Here is a 12,694-nt window from a genome sequence, read left to right on the forward strand (position 1 = left end):
GAACTTCATCTTTGTTAATCACCAAGAAAGTAAAATACAAGAAAAGGGAGGAATGGGAACTTTTTTTCTGGTACTATAAGGGTTAGTGTAATATAAAATTTCTTATAGGATATGCACTAAATTTGAGGTTTGAAGGTAATAAAATATACTCATGACATTGCAATATAATGAAATATGACTGGCATTGAGAATAAAATCTAGATACCAAAGATAACCAGGTGTCACTACATGCACCTGGTAAGCACTCAATAATTATTAATTTCTTTCATCACTTTCTTTTCCACAACAAAGAGACGATTCTTTGGGAAATATATGAGTTCTCTTTGTATGGCCTCTTGGTAGCAGCTTAATTTTTCTAGCACTTTGTCCCTTTTGATAATCGGGATAATTACACAGTGCTTGCTACTTATGTAGCATATTGAGTTCCTGTTGCTAAATGATATAGATCCATGAGTTTAAGATATGTCCATGCACAAAGTATTATCATTGACGATTTAATGTTTTTTATAGTTTCACAAAGAGTATCTTTGTGATCACTTTGAAAGATTTATAAGGTTTATTATCATTTGGAAATTCTTGTCTGAGAATTAGCATGAATGGTGCAGGGAAGCCTAGGGGCTGTTAGACATTTTAAGGACAGCACTATAAATGGTAATTACTAGCTTAAACATGTATTTGTTCCAATGAAATATAACCCTCCATTTCCTTCCCATTTCTAGCTGTGAAACATGACTTCTCTAAAAGCAGGGAGTAGGATTTTTCAACACCTGCCAGAAATGTGTATAGGATACATTAAATTCATGAAGAAAACAGTGTGAGTTCTAAAGGCAAATGAAGTAGTGTTCTAGGTGGTGCACATGGAAGAATAATATTTCTTTATTATTTCATCTCACTATGAGCCTAGTGATAGAAACCAGTGAAGAGAGGAAGCTTATGAATGGAGAAACTTACAAGATTCTTAGTAATAATAATTTAGAAAGTTTTTCTGGAGAATAGTTGTCTGAAGCCTGTGATCACAGCTTTAAAAACAGATAACCTTCTTCAGAATTATCAACAAGATTTAAAAGTGACTTTGAAGGAGGTAAATTGTGTGCCTGAGTGGCTTAGTTGGTTAAGTGCCTTCAGCTCAGGTCATGATCGCAGGGTCCTGGGGTTGAGTCCCACATAGGGCTTCCTGCTTAGTGGGGCGTCTATTTCTACCTCTCCGTCTACCCCTCCCCCTGCTCTTGCTCTCTCTCTCTCATACTCACACTCACTCTCTACTCTCTTTCTAAAAAAATATATTTTTTTATTTTTTTTAAATGAAGGAGCTAAATCATTTCATATGGTTTGTGAGGTCAGCCTTGAGTTTTTTGTATGGGATTACATGGGGGAAAATCATGCATATGTTGTACTCATTATATGGCAGATTGCTTAATATGTCAATAGATGCCTTTTAAATTTTAGACATTATTACATCATACTGGTTTTTAAAATATTTTATTTATTTATTTTAGAGAATGAGACAGCGAGTGGAGGGAAGGGCAGAGGAAGAGGGAAAAGGAGAATCTCAAGCAGAGGGACTCAATCTCTCTCTAAAAAAAAAAAGCAACAACACATTTTAGGAAAATAGAGGAACAAATATATATGCAACCATAACAATAGTGTCTGCAAGCAACAGGTATTGCTCCTAAGTTTCTTCATGTCATAGCCCAAACAACTGTCTGTAGGAAAGCTCCTAACTCAAGGATAAAATCTCAGCTAAATGAGAAAAATTTTAATCCCCTCCTAACTGGCTAGTAAAATAACAAAGAAAATTGACTATACGTGGACATAATAGTTAACTAGAGCAGAGGTCAAGTCAAATAGAAAGCAGTGTAATATACGTCTTTTCAAAAATTTTATAAGAAGGAAATGAAATTTTAAATTTCTTCTCCCATAAAATATTAGTTTCATGTATACTTTTCACTCTTATAATCTTAGAAATGAGTTGGAGTGGAGATAGTTTAAATACTCTTCTGTGAAGTATAGATTTAGCTAATGAAGCCCAGGAATACTGAAGGCCCTTCAGAACAATCCTTGTACTAATCTGGAACTAGAGTAAGATTGTGCCTCTCACTTGGTTCAGAAATGGATGGGAATAAATATTATAATCAGGTATCCCTAAGCCAAAGATCTCTATCAAATATGGATTTCTCAGCTTCTCTGAACATTAGGCTGATTCTTAGTGTTCTGTACATTATCCTGGGGTAAATAATATAAGTTATTTTAAAAAGATAGCAGGCCTGGAAAGAGCCATTCTATAGCATGTAATGGAATGGCCATAACTAGCATGGACTGGTTGGAGGATGGCTGAGACCTAGAGGCATTTGCCTTGCTGAAAAAGCCAAACTCAGTAGTGCACAGGGGCCAGTACCAGCATGTAAGAAACTTGGAAGTCACTATTACATCCTACCAAGAAGTGAAAAACTGAGTAGACTGAGAAACAAACAATTCTTAGGTGACTAAGAGAAATGAAGTCACAGGTCAAACTGCTCTTCCCAAATTGGAGAGACAAACAGGCATATACAAAGAATCACAGCTTGACTGAGCTGAGGAAAAACTTCCACAGGACCAGTGCCAGGGTTGAAAAACTTGAAATGCAATTGACAAATTGGTGTTGGCTCAGTGAGGAGTAAATATTCTAAGGGAAGCTGGTCATCTAATGATTCCAATACTTTGTGATTTACAACCTGGAGTTCTACTAGGTTCACTCACAGTGAACACTGGAGAAAAATCTCTTCATGCTTCCAGCAGGGAGAGAAAAAAAATGAACAATTTTGAAAAAATGCCAGAGCATCTTATTCTTAACAAAATCCGTTCTTAAGGGAAACTATTTAACAGAGCCTAACCTGCTTTGGTTTTTCTCAGAGCCCACTGACTTGGAGAAAGGAAATAACCAACTCCAGCCATTTGGAATGAGAGCTATACCTAATTCCAGCAAAGTCTAGACTTCCTTTCCCACCTACGGACAGGAGAGAGAAGCACTTGTGAGTTCACAGTCCAATGATACAGTACAGGCTTAATAGCAGATTGAAACCTAATCATCGGACTATAGAACATTTTCCTTCCCACCACATCTCACCACTACATTAATAAAGGCCTATTTATAGCAGTCCCTTTTAGCCAATATGTCATGTTTAGTGGTCAAGAAAAAATTACAGAGGTTACTAAAGGATAAAAAATGCAGTTTGAGGGCACCAAGTGAGCATCAGGACAAGACTCAGACATGGCAGGGATGTTAGACTTATTGAATTGGGAATAAAAAACAAAAATGATTGACATACCTGGGTGGCTTAATGGTTGAATGTCTGTCTTTGGCTCAGGGCCTGATCCTGGGGTCCTGGGATCGAGTCCCAGATCGGGCTCCCGTCAGGGAGCCTGCTTCTACCTCTGCCTATGTCTCTGCCTCTCTCTCTGTGTCTTTCATGAATACATAAAATCTATTAAAAAATAAAAAATAAAAACTATGATTAGTATGCTGAGGGCTCTAATGGATAAAATACACATTATGCAAGAACAATTGGGAAATGTAAACAGAGACATGGAAATCCTAAAAACAAACAAACAAACAAACAAAAAACCTAGAGATAAAAAGACTAGAGATAAAAAAAACACTAGCATATCTGAAGAATGCCTTAAATGGGCTTATTAGTAGATTGGATATGGCTGAAAATAAATCTCTGAACATGAGTATATATTAACAAAACCCTCCAAAACTGAAAAGAGAAAAATACTAGAAGAGAAATAACAGAATGTTCAAGAACTGTGGAAGAGCTTCAAATGTGTAATGTACATGTAATGGAAATACAAGAAGAAAAATAAACAAAAGGAAGGGAACAAATATTTGAAACAATAACAACTGAGAATTTCCCCCACTAACGTCAGATACCACACTACAGATTGAGAAAGCTCTGAGGACATCAAGCAAGATAAATTCCAAAAAAACTACACTTAGGCATAACTTCAAACTGAAGAAAGACAAAGATTAAAAAAAAAAATCTTTAAAGAAGGCTGCAGGGGAAACATCTCATCTATAGTTGAGCAAATATAAGAATTATATCCATCTTCTGCTCAGAAACAAGCAAGAAAAATGGAGTGAAATTTTAAAGAGTTGAGAGAACACACACACAGACTCAAAACAAGAATCCTGTATTCTGTAAAATTATCCTGTAAAAAAATGAAGGAAAATAAATTGTTTACAAAGATTGAGAAAAACTTTTAGCAGTGGATCTGCATTACAAGAAATGTTAAAAAAAACATTCTTTAGAAAAAAGTAAAATAACATGGATTAGATACTGAGATCTACAATAAAGAAAGGGAGAGTATTAGATAAGTGATTAGTGAAGGGAAAACAAAAAAAAAATTATCTTATTTTTAATTGATCTAATGTTAACAACTTGTTCAAAATAATAATAGCAACTATTTTTTCAATTATATATAGTTGTATATTATATATGCTTTACGTACTTATGCGTAAGTAAAATAAATGATAATAGTGACACAGGGATACGAGAGTGAAATTAGGATTTTTTCTTTCATAAGGTAGTCTCACTACCTGGGCAGTAATGTAGTGTTATTTAAAAATAGATTTGCATTAGTTGTAAATGTGTATTGCAAACTCTAGGGGAATTACTAAAAAAAAAGTTTTATTTTGTTTTTTTAAAGTAAATATGCCTGATAAGTTAAAAGGGAGATAGAATGCATTTATATAAAATGCTCAGTCAAAACCACAAAAGCAGGGGAAAAGTGGAAGATAAAATAAAGAAAGAACAAAGGCAACAAATAAACAGTAACAAATATGGTAAATATTAGTCTTAGTTTATCAATAATCACTTAGAATATTACTGGTCTAAATGCATCAATGAAAAGAAATTGTCAGAATGAATAAAAAAACAATACATTGTCTATAAGAAATCCACTTTAAATGTAAAAGCACATAAAGATTAAAGAAAAACACATCATCTTAATATGAATAAAAAAGGAGTAACTGCATTAAATTCAAATGGAGCAAGGAATATTATAAGGGATAAAGAGAGAAGGATATTACATAATGATAAAAGAGTTCTCCAAGAAGATATAATAATACTCTAACATGTCAAAATGCATGAGGCAAATACTGATAGAAATAGATGAATTCATTATTATATTTGGTGACCTCAACACCCCCATATCATAAATGGACAGATCTAGCAGGCAGAAAATCAGTAAGGACATAGTTGAGCTCAAGAGTACTATCAATCAACTGTACGTAGTGGACATCTATAGACTACTTTATCCAAGAACAGAATACATATTCTTTGCAAGCTCACATGTAACATTCACCAAAATAGAACCCATTCTGAGTCATTAAAAGTGCATTAATAAATTTAAAAAATATAAATTGTATAATGTCTGTTCTCCAAGCACACTGGAATTCAACTAGAAATCAATAACAGAAAGATAGATGGAAAACTCAAAATATTTGGAGATTAAGCAACACATTTCTAAATTACACGTGAGTCAAAATAGAAATCTCAAGTATAAATTTAAAGTATTTTGAACTAAATGGAAAAGAAAACAATTTATCAAAATTTGTGGGATGCAGCAAAGCTAGTGCTTAGAGGGAGATTCATAGCATTAAATTAATACATTAAGAAAGAAGAAAGATATAAAAATAAATGCTCTAAACGTCCACCTCAGGCAACTGAAGAAATAAAAGCAAATTAAATTTTAAGGAAGCAGCCAAAAAGAAATGATAAAAAAAGAGCAGAATTTGATGAAATAAAAAAAAAAAGTGAATAGAGAACATAAATCAAATCAAAAGATGGTTCTCTGAAGAGATCAGTAAAATCAATAATCCAATGGCCAGACTGATGGAGAAGAAAAAGGAAGAGGACTCAAATCACCAATTTAAAAAAATGGGAGAGGAGCAATCATTACAGTTTCCATGGATATTAAATAGATAAAAAAGGACATTTTTGAACAACACTTATCCCCACATATTTGATAACCTAGATGGAATGAACCAATTCCTTGAAAGACACAATTTGCCAAAACTCACACAAGTAGACAATCTGAATAGACTTATATGTACTAAAGAAATTAAATAAATAATAACTTTACAAAACAGAAAGCCCAGGTCCAGATGGGTTAACTGGAGAATTCTGCAAGAAATAAATTATATCGGAGCGCCTGAGTGGCACAGTTGATTAAATGTAGGACTCTTCATTTTGGCCCAAGTTGTGATCTCAGGCATGAGATGGAGCCCTATGTAAGGTTCCATACTTGGTGTGAAGTCTACTTGAGACTCTCTCTCCCTCTATTTCTTCCCCCAGCTCATACTTGCACTCCCTGCTACTGTAATAAATAAATAGATCTTTAAAAAAAATAGATTATATCAATTATCTACCAACTCCTTCAGAGGAAAGGAGAAGGGATACTTCCTAACTCATTCTATGAGGCCAGCACTATTCTAATACCAAACAGTCACACATTATAAGAAAAGAAAATAAACCAATATCTCTCACGAATATAGATGCAAAAGTCTTCAACAAAAAATAGGCAAATCAAATCCAACAATGTATAAAAATAATTCTTTGCTGCAACCAATTGGGATTTATCTATTTGTACTATTGATTCAACACAATCCCAAACAAAATTCAGGCAAGTAATATTGACAAACTGATTCTAAAGTTTCTATGGAGAGGCAAAAGACACAATAATGAAGAGCAAAGTTGGTTGGTAGACTTCAAGATTTACTATGAAACTACAGTGATCAAGACAATGTGATATTGGGGAAGAATAGACAAATTAATTAACAGAATGAAATAGAGAATCCAGAAATAGACCCACATGAATAAATTCAACTGATCTTGGGCAAAAGCGTAAAGCAATATAATGGAGAAAGGGTACCCATATGCAAAAAAGATGAATCTAGACATAGACATTACAGCTTTCACAAATTAACTCACAATCAGTGATAGAACATGTAGACTCAAAGGTATAAAACGCATATAAGATAATTTAGGAAAATTATCTAGATGCCTTTGGGTGTAATGACTTTTTAGATTTTCTGTTAAAGGTACAATCCATATAAGAAATAATTGATAAGCCGACTTAAAATTTTCTGTTCCTCAAGAGATACTATCAATAGAATGAAAAGGCAAACCACATACTAGGAGAAAATATTTTCAAAAGTGACAACCGATAAAGCACCGTTACCTGAAATATACCATATATTCAAATTACTGTATAATATATAAATACTCTTTATAAGAAAAGAACTCAATTAAAAAATGCCCAAACGCCTTAAAAGACATCTGACCACAGAAGTTATATAGATGGCAAACAAAACAAAACATATCTAAAAAATGCTCCATGTTAGATGTCATTAGGGAAATGCAAATTAAAATCATAATTGAGTACTATTATACAACTATTAAAATGACCGTAATTCAGAACACTGATGACACTAAATACAGGTGATGAAAAACATAAACTTTAACTGCCTGTGGGAATGCAAGATGGTAATAACCACTTTGTGTGTACAGTTGGGTGGTTTCTTACAAAACTAAACATACTCTTATCTTATGATCCAGCAATCATGTTCCTTGACATTTTGCCTTCCCAAAGGGGTAAAAAACTCATTCCCACAACAAAACCTATACACAGATGTTTTTAGAAACTTTGGTCACAATTGCAAAAGTTGGAAGCAACCAAGAAGTTCTTCACTAGGTGAATGGATAAATAAACTGGTACAACCAGACAATGGAATATTTTTCAGAACTAAAAAGAAATGGGGGGGGGGGGTGCGGTGTGTGGATGGCTCAGTGGTTGAGTTTCTGCATTTGGCTCAGGTCATGAGATCTGAGTGAGATTGTGTCCCATATCGGGCTCCCAGTGGGGAGACTGCTTCTCCTCCTGCCTGCGTCTCTGCCTCCCTCTGTGTCTCTCATTAATAAGCAAATAAAATATTTTAAAAACATAAATAATAAATAAAAAGAAATGAGCTATCAGGCTATAACAAGACCTAGTAATATGCATTTAAATTTCCTCTAAGTGAAAGATGGCAGTTAAAAAGAGCTACATACTATATGATTCCAACTATTGGAATCCTGGAAAGCAGTAAAAAGATCTGTGTCTGCCAGCGGGTAAGAGGGATGGAGGGAAGAATAGGAACAGCAGAGAAGATTTTTAAGGCAGTGAAACTACTCTGCGTGATATTATGATGTTTGATATATGCCATTATATACTAGTCCATGCCGTTATATATTTGCCCAAATCCTTATGTTGTGACTTTGTTAAATTAATATATGTTAAACAGAGCCCTGGGATGTTGGATTGGAGCCAGGTTTCAGCAAAAGACCAAAAGGGGAAGTGAAAAAGAATATTTCGTTACACATCCTAGAGGAAAAACACAGCACACTTTGGTCAAGGCCACATTAGGTCAAGGCAGGATGCAGACAGAGAGACTGGGGCAGGATCTTGGGTACATGCCTTTATTAAGGGCTATGGTTAAGGTGCTTTGGGCTTCCTGGGCTGAGGCCACATTGGTCAATTCAAATTTTAAAAGAGCCAGCTTTTGGGAAGCTTTGCAGGGATCTTACCTAAGGAAGGCCATAGGAAGCAAGGGAAAGTGCTTATCACAAGGGCAGTTTGGGAGTCATATCAGAACTTGTGACTCTATGGCAATCATCTAGGGCATGTATTCACTGGAGGGTCTAGTGGCAGTTCAAGGATGCTACAGGCCACTTGGCCACACAAAAATGGATACTGAACAGCAGTGTTACAGAGTATCTTAGTTAAACTCTCCACACCTTAAAATGTACAATATCAAGAGTGAACCCTGATTTAAACTATGGACTTAATGAAGATGTGTCAATGTAGGTTCATGAATTATTATAAATGTACCAGTCTAGTGGGGGATGTTGATCGCATGAGAGGTCATGCATGTGAGAACAAAGAGAAATAGGAAATCTCTGTTCTTTTCCTCTCAATTTTCTTGTGAACCTAAAACTTATGTAAAAAAAATAATAATAATTCTATTTTTAAATAATTGGAAGGTTAGATCTGGGTTGGTGCAACTGGTGCTCTCCACTCTGGTTACAGACCAAATCCCAAGTTTTATCAGTTAAAGAACTGAGTAACAGATTATAGCAACATAAGCAGTTACCAGATGCACCAAGTAATCACGAAGGCAGTACGAATTCAGAGTCAGCAAGATAGTGGTGGCATTTTTTTCCACTTCCCAATAAAAACACTTGATAATTACCCTATTCTGAGACTTGGTTTTGGAGGAAAAAATGATAATTTACCTGTAACAGTCGGGGACTCAGCAGATAAAGATTATGCTTTCAATTTGGGTGATTAAAGAACAGTTTAAAAAGAACAATGTAATATAAATATTGAATAATTATGTGGTACACCTGAAACTAATATGAAGTTATATGTCAATTATAACTCAGTATAAGTAAATACATAATAAATAAATAGAATTATGTAGGCTGATTGTAGGAAAAGCAGAAAGAATAGTGCAGAATTCAAGAGCTGACAATAGCTTCATTACCCCCATCAGAACTGAAGGAACATGAGAATGGAATTATTAGCACAATCTGGAAAATGATCTGTTGTAGCGGGCCACTGTTAGAGATGTAATGGGCCAAGGTAATCTAGCAGGGAGAGGCCAGAATAAAAAATACCCCCAATCTCACTCTTCTTTCTCCCTTAACTCTTTCTAGGCTCTCCAATAGCAGCCCAAATAGAAACACAAAGCTTGTGATTCCTTTCTGATAATCCATACAGACAAACCTCCAAAATAAGAGAGTAATGTGTGGACCAAAGGAAGACTGGGTCAGAGGAGGTTGTATGGCATATACATAGAGAGAGCACTTGAAAAAAGAGCCTCAGATCCTGTGAAAATGTCTCAAACTGGAAAAAAATCTCGGATGTCTTTTTCAACTGAAAGGTTTTAGTGTTTGTTGTTAACTTCTGGCTTTGTTTTATACTACCATCAGCAGAAATATAAGCTTCTGAGCCTGCCAAGATGCTTTTAGGGAAAAAAAAAAAAAAAAAAAAAAAAAAGCTTAGTTTTCCACATTAGTGGATAGAATGTAAAAATTTAATCTATGTTATACTAGATTTGGAAAGATTTCTGGGGCAATGAGAGAGAAAAATCAGGCAAAGAGAAGGCCCCCTAATGAAAATAATTAGGTACCAATTTATTTCTCAGATTCCTACAGTATTTGAAAGTCTAAACAAAAGGAAGATGATAGACAGATGATAGATAGATAGATAGATGATAGAGATATAACATTTAAAATCTAGACATTATATCTCTGCACCTTAAGATCATAGGAGGACTTCAAGAACATTAAGATAAACAGTGAGAGGACACTGAAATAGTTCATTCATGCCATTTGGTCAGGCCTGGGGATACCTGATATTTTAAGAGTGAATAAGTAGCAATGAAAGACAACGTGGAACCCATGACAAAATTGAATAAATATAAAAATTATATGCAAAACATGAGGAAGAGCAATAATGAAAAATGATTATATTCTCAGAAAAAAAGATATATTGTTGACACCATTTTAGTCCTCTAAGCTAATGAATAAGAAAGTCAGAGACTGAAATTAGAAGATTGGCAGAGTTAGGAAAATAATGCAAAAAAAAATTAGATTGTTAGAGGAGTGAAAGTTCTAGAAATTGACAAAAACAAAATGTATACTGAAGCAAAATGAAAAAGAAGTGTATGGGACACAAAGAAAGAACTTTTGGAGTAAAGGGGAAAGTATACTGATAAAATAATTGATATAATTCTTTTTTTTTTTTTTAGATTTTATTTATTTATTCATGAGAGACACACAGAGACAAAGGCAGAGACACAGGCAGAGGGAGAAGTAGGCTCCCTGCAAGGAGCCTGATATGGGAATCCATCCCCCCAGGATCATGCCCTGAGCCAAAGGCAGATGCTCAACTGCTGAGCCACCCAGGCATCCCAATTCACATAATTCTTGAATACCTATTTTTGGCATTGTATTACCTAATAGGGATATCCTATCATTATAATGTCTTTATTCCTGGGGGAAAAATCCAAATTATAAGTGTTAGCAAATATGAAATTAAAAGACTAAGTCATAGGTGAATAAGAGGTGGCTCCCATTAGATGGAATGGTTAGTAAATATTCCTTTGTAAAGAAGACATATACTTGAGCCTTAAAAATTACCTAACATTATCTGCACCCTCCCCCCCCCCCCAAAAAAAAAAAGTAAGAGACAATGGGACAATATGGGCACTATTCTGGAGAAAAGAGATTGGGATGTATAGGAAGCTTAAAAAAATACTAGGTACTATAATAAACGTTTTACATGTATTTAAACTAAATTAACTATACATCTCTCTTTCACCACAATTCTATAAAATGAAGATTGTAGATATGGACACTGATGTCAAGAGACAGTAATTGATTTGCCCAAGGTAATGGAGTTTTTAAATGGCTGACTTAAAACCAGGTCATCTTGACTCCAAATCCCATAGAGAATAAATTCTGAAGAGCAGTATTTTTGGCTAATTGTTATGTCTGAACAAAATATTACAATTAGTTGAAATAAGAATGTGCCTGAAAAGGGGGAAATGTCAAAATTGAGGAAAGGCTTTAATTTGAAATAACAAAGAGGTCACCAAGTACTGGATAAAATTCTCAAAAAGCATAAAACGTTGAGCCATATTCCACACAAATTATCATTGTTATCTATGAAGAAAGCCGGATTTAAATAATGTTTAAAAATTCAGAGGAAAACAATTATGCTAAATCAGTGGGATCCTTCTTTTGCTGGGTGAACTGGGGAGACCCTGGACCCTGAGGCCTTGACCCAACCAACATATCCTATAGATATTGTGGAAGAGTTGGTCTCCTCATGTGAAAGAATTCAAGGACAGACACAACACAGTGGCTGAGGGACCCAAGTGAGAAAGTTTATCAAAGTGAAAGTACATGCTGGGTATGTGAGAGCCGGTAAGTCAAGAAAGAATGAGAGGTGTCTCCCCTGCCACCCCCCACCAGGGTTCAGGTTTCTATCTTTCATTGACAGTTCTTAACAAGGGGGAGGGATTTTTATTACTTGATATCAGGATTTTTTGGGAAAAAGGGTTTCCTGCTTTTTCTTCCTTACTTGGCCAGAGGTTTCCAATCTATTTTGTCAGCCGTCTTGGGCTTGTGTGATTTGATCTAGTTTCTTGTGACTGTTTTGGAGTGCTGTCAGGACAGGCCTCTGACTTTCCCAATAGCTGGCTATGACACTCTCTTTGCTGGCCTCCAAGCATCCTCTTGGAAGCTAACTGTCTCTAACATTTCAAGGTACCACTCTTCTCCAGGATACTGTGATATCCTCTACATTCAGCCACCAGATGGAGAAACATTTAAGGATTACATTGCCAACTGTTTACAGGCCTGGTTTAGAAGAAACACAGGCTGTATCTTCTGTGTCACTGGCTATTTCCCAGTCATAATGTAGCCTAATACCTAGTGAGTCTTGGAAAGTCATCTTCATCTGTACTCAACATGGAAAACAGGTTTAAGACCATTAACAGTGTTTGCTACAGGAAAGCATAGAAATGGGGTAATATGCTATGTGCTTTGGTGGAAAATAGAACTTATTAGTTAGTTCAGAGACACAGGCAGAGGGAGAAGCAGGC

The 12,694-nt window shown here is 35.1% G+C and overlaps 1 long non-coding RNA gene across 1 annotated transcript in view; it reads right to left on the reverse strand.

Annotated features, from left to right (window-relative positions):
- Positions 1–3,310: 3,310 nt before the first annotated feature.
- Positions 3,311–12,694, reverse strand: part of LOC140624979 (uncharacterized) — a 47,441-nt gene continuing 38,057 nt past the window's right edge. The window contains exon 4 of the long non-coding RNA XR_012024399.1: positions 3,311–3,461. This is a non-coding gene — a long non-coding RNA (uncharacterized lncRNA). The remainder of the gene's footprint in view (positions 3,462–12,694) is intronic.

This window comes from Canis lupus, chromosome 35, assembly GCF_048164855.1.
Source record: "Canis lupus baileyi chromosome 35, mCanLup2.hap1, whole genome shotgun sequence".
Taxonomy (NCBI): Eukaryota; Metazoa; Chordata; class Mammalia; order Carnivora; family Canidae; genus Canis; species Canis lupus.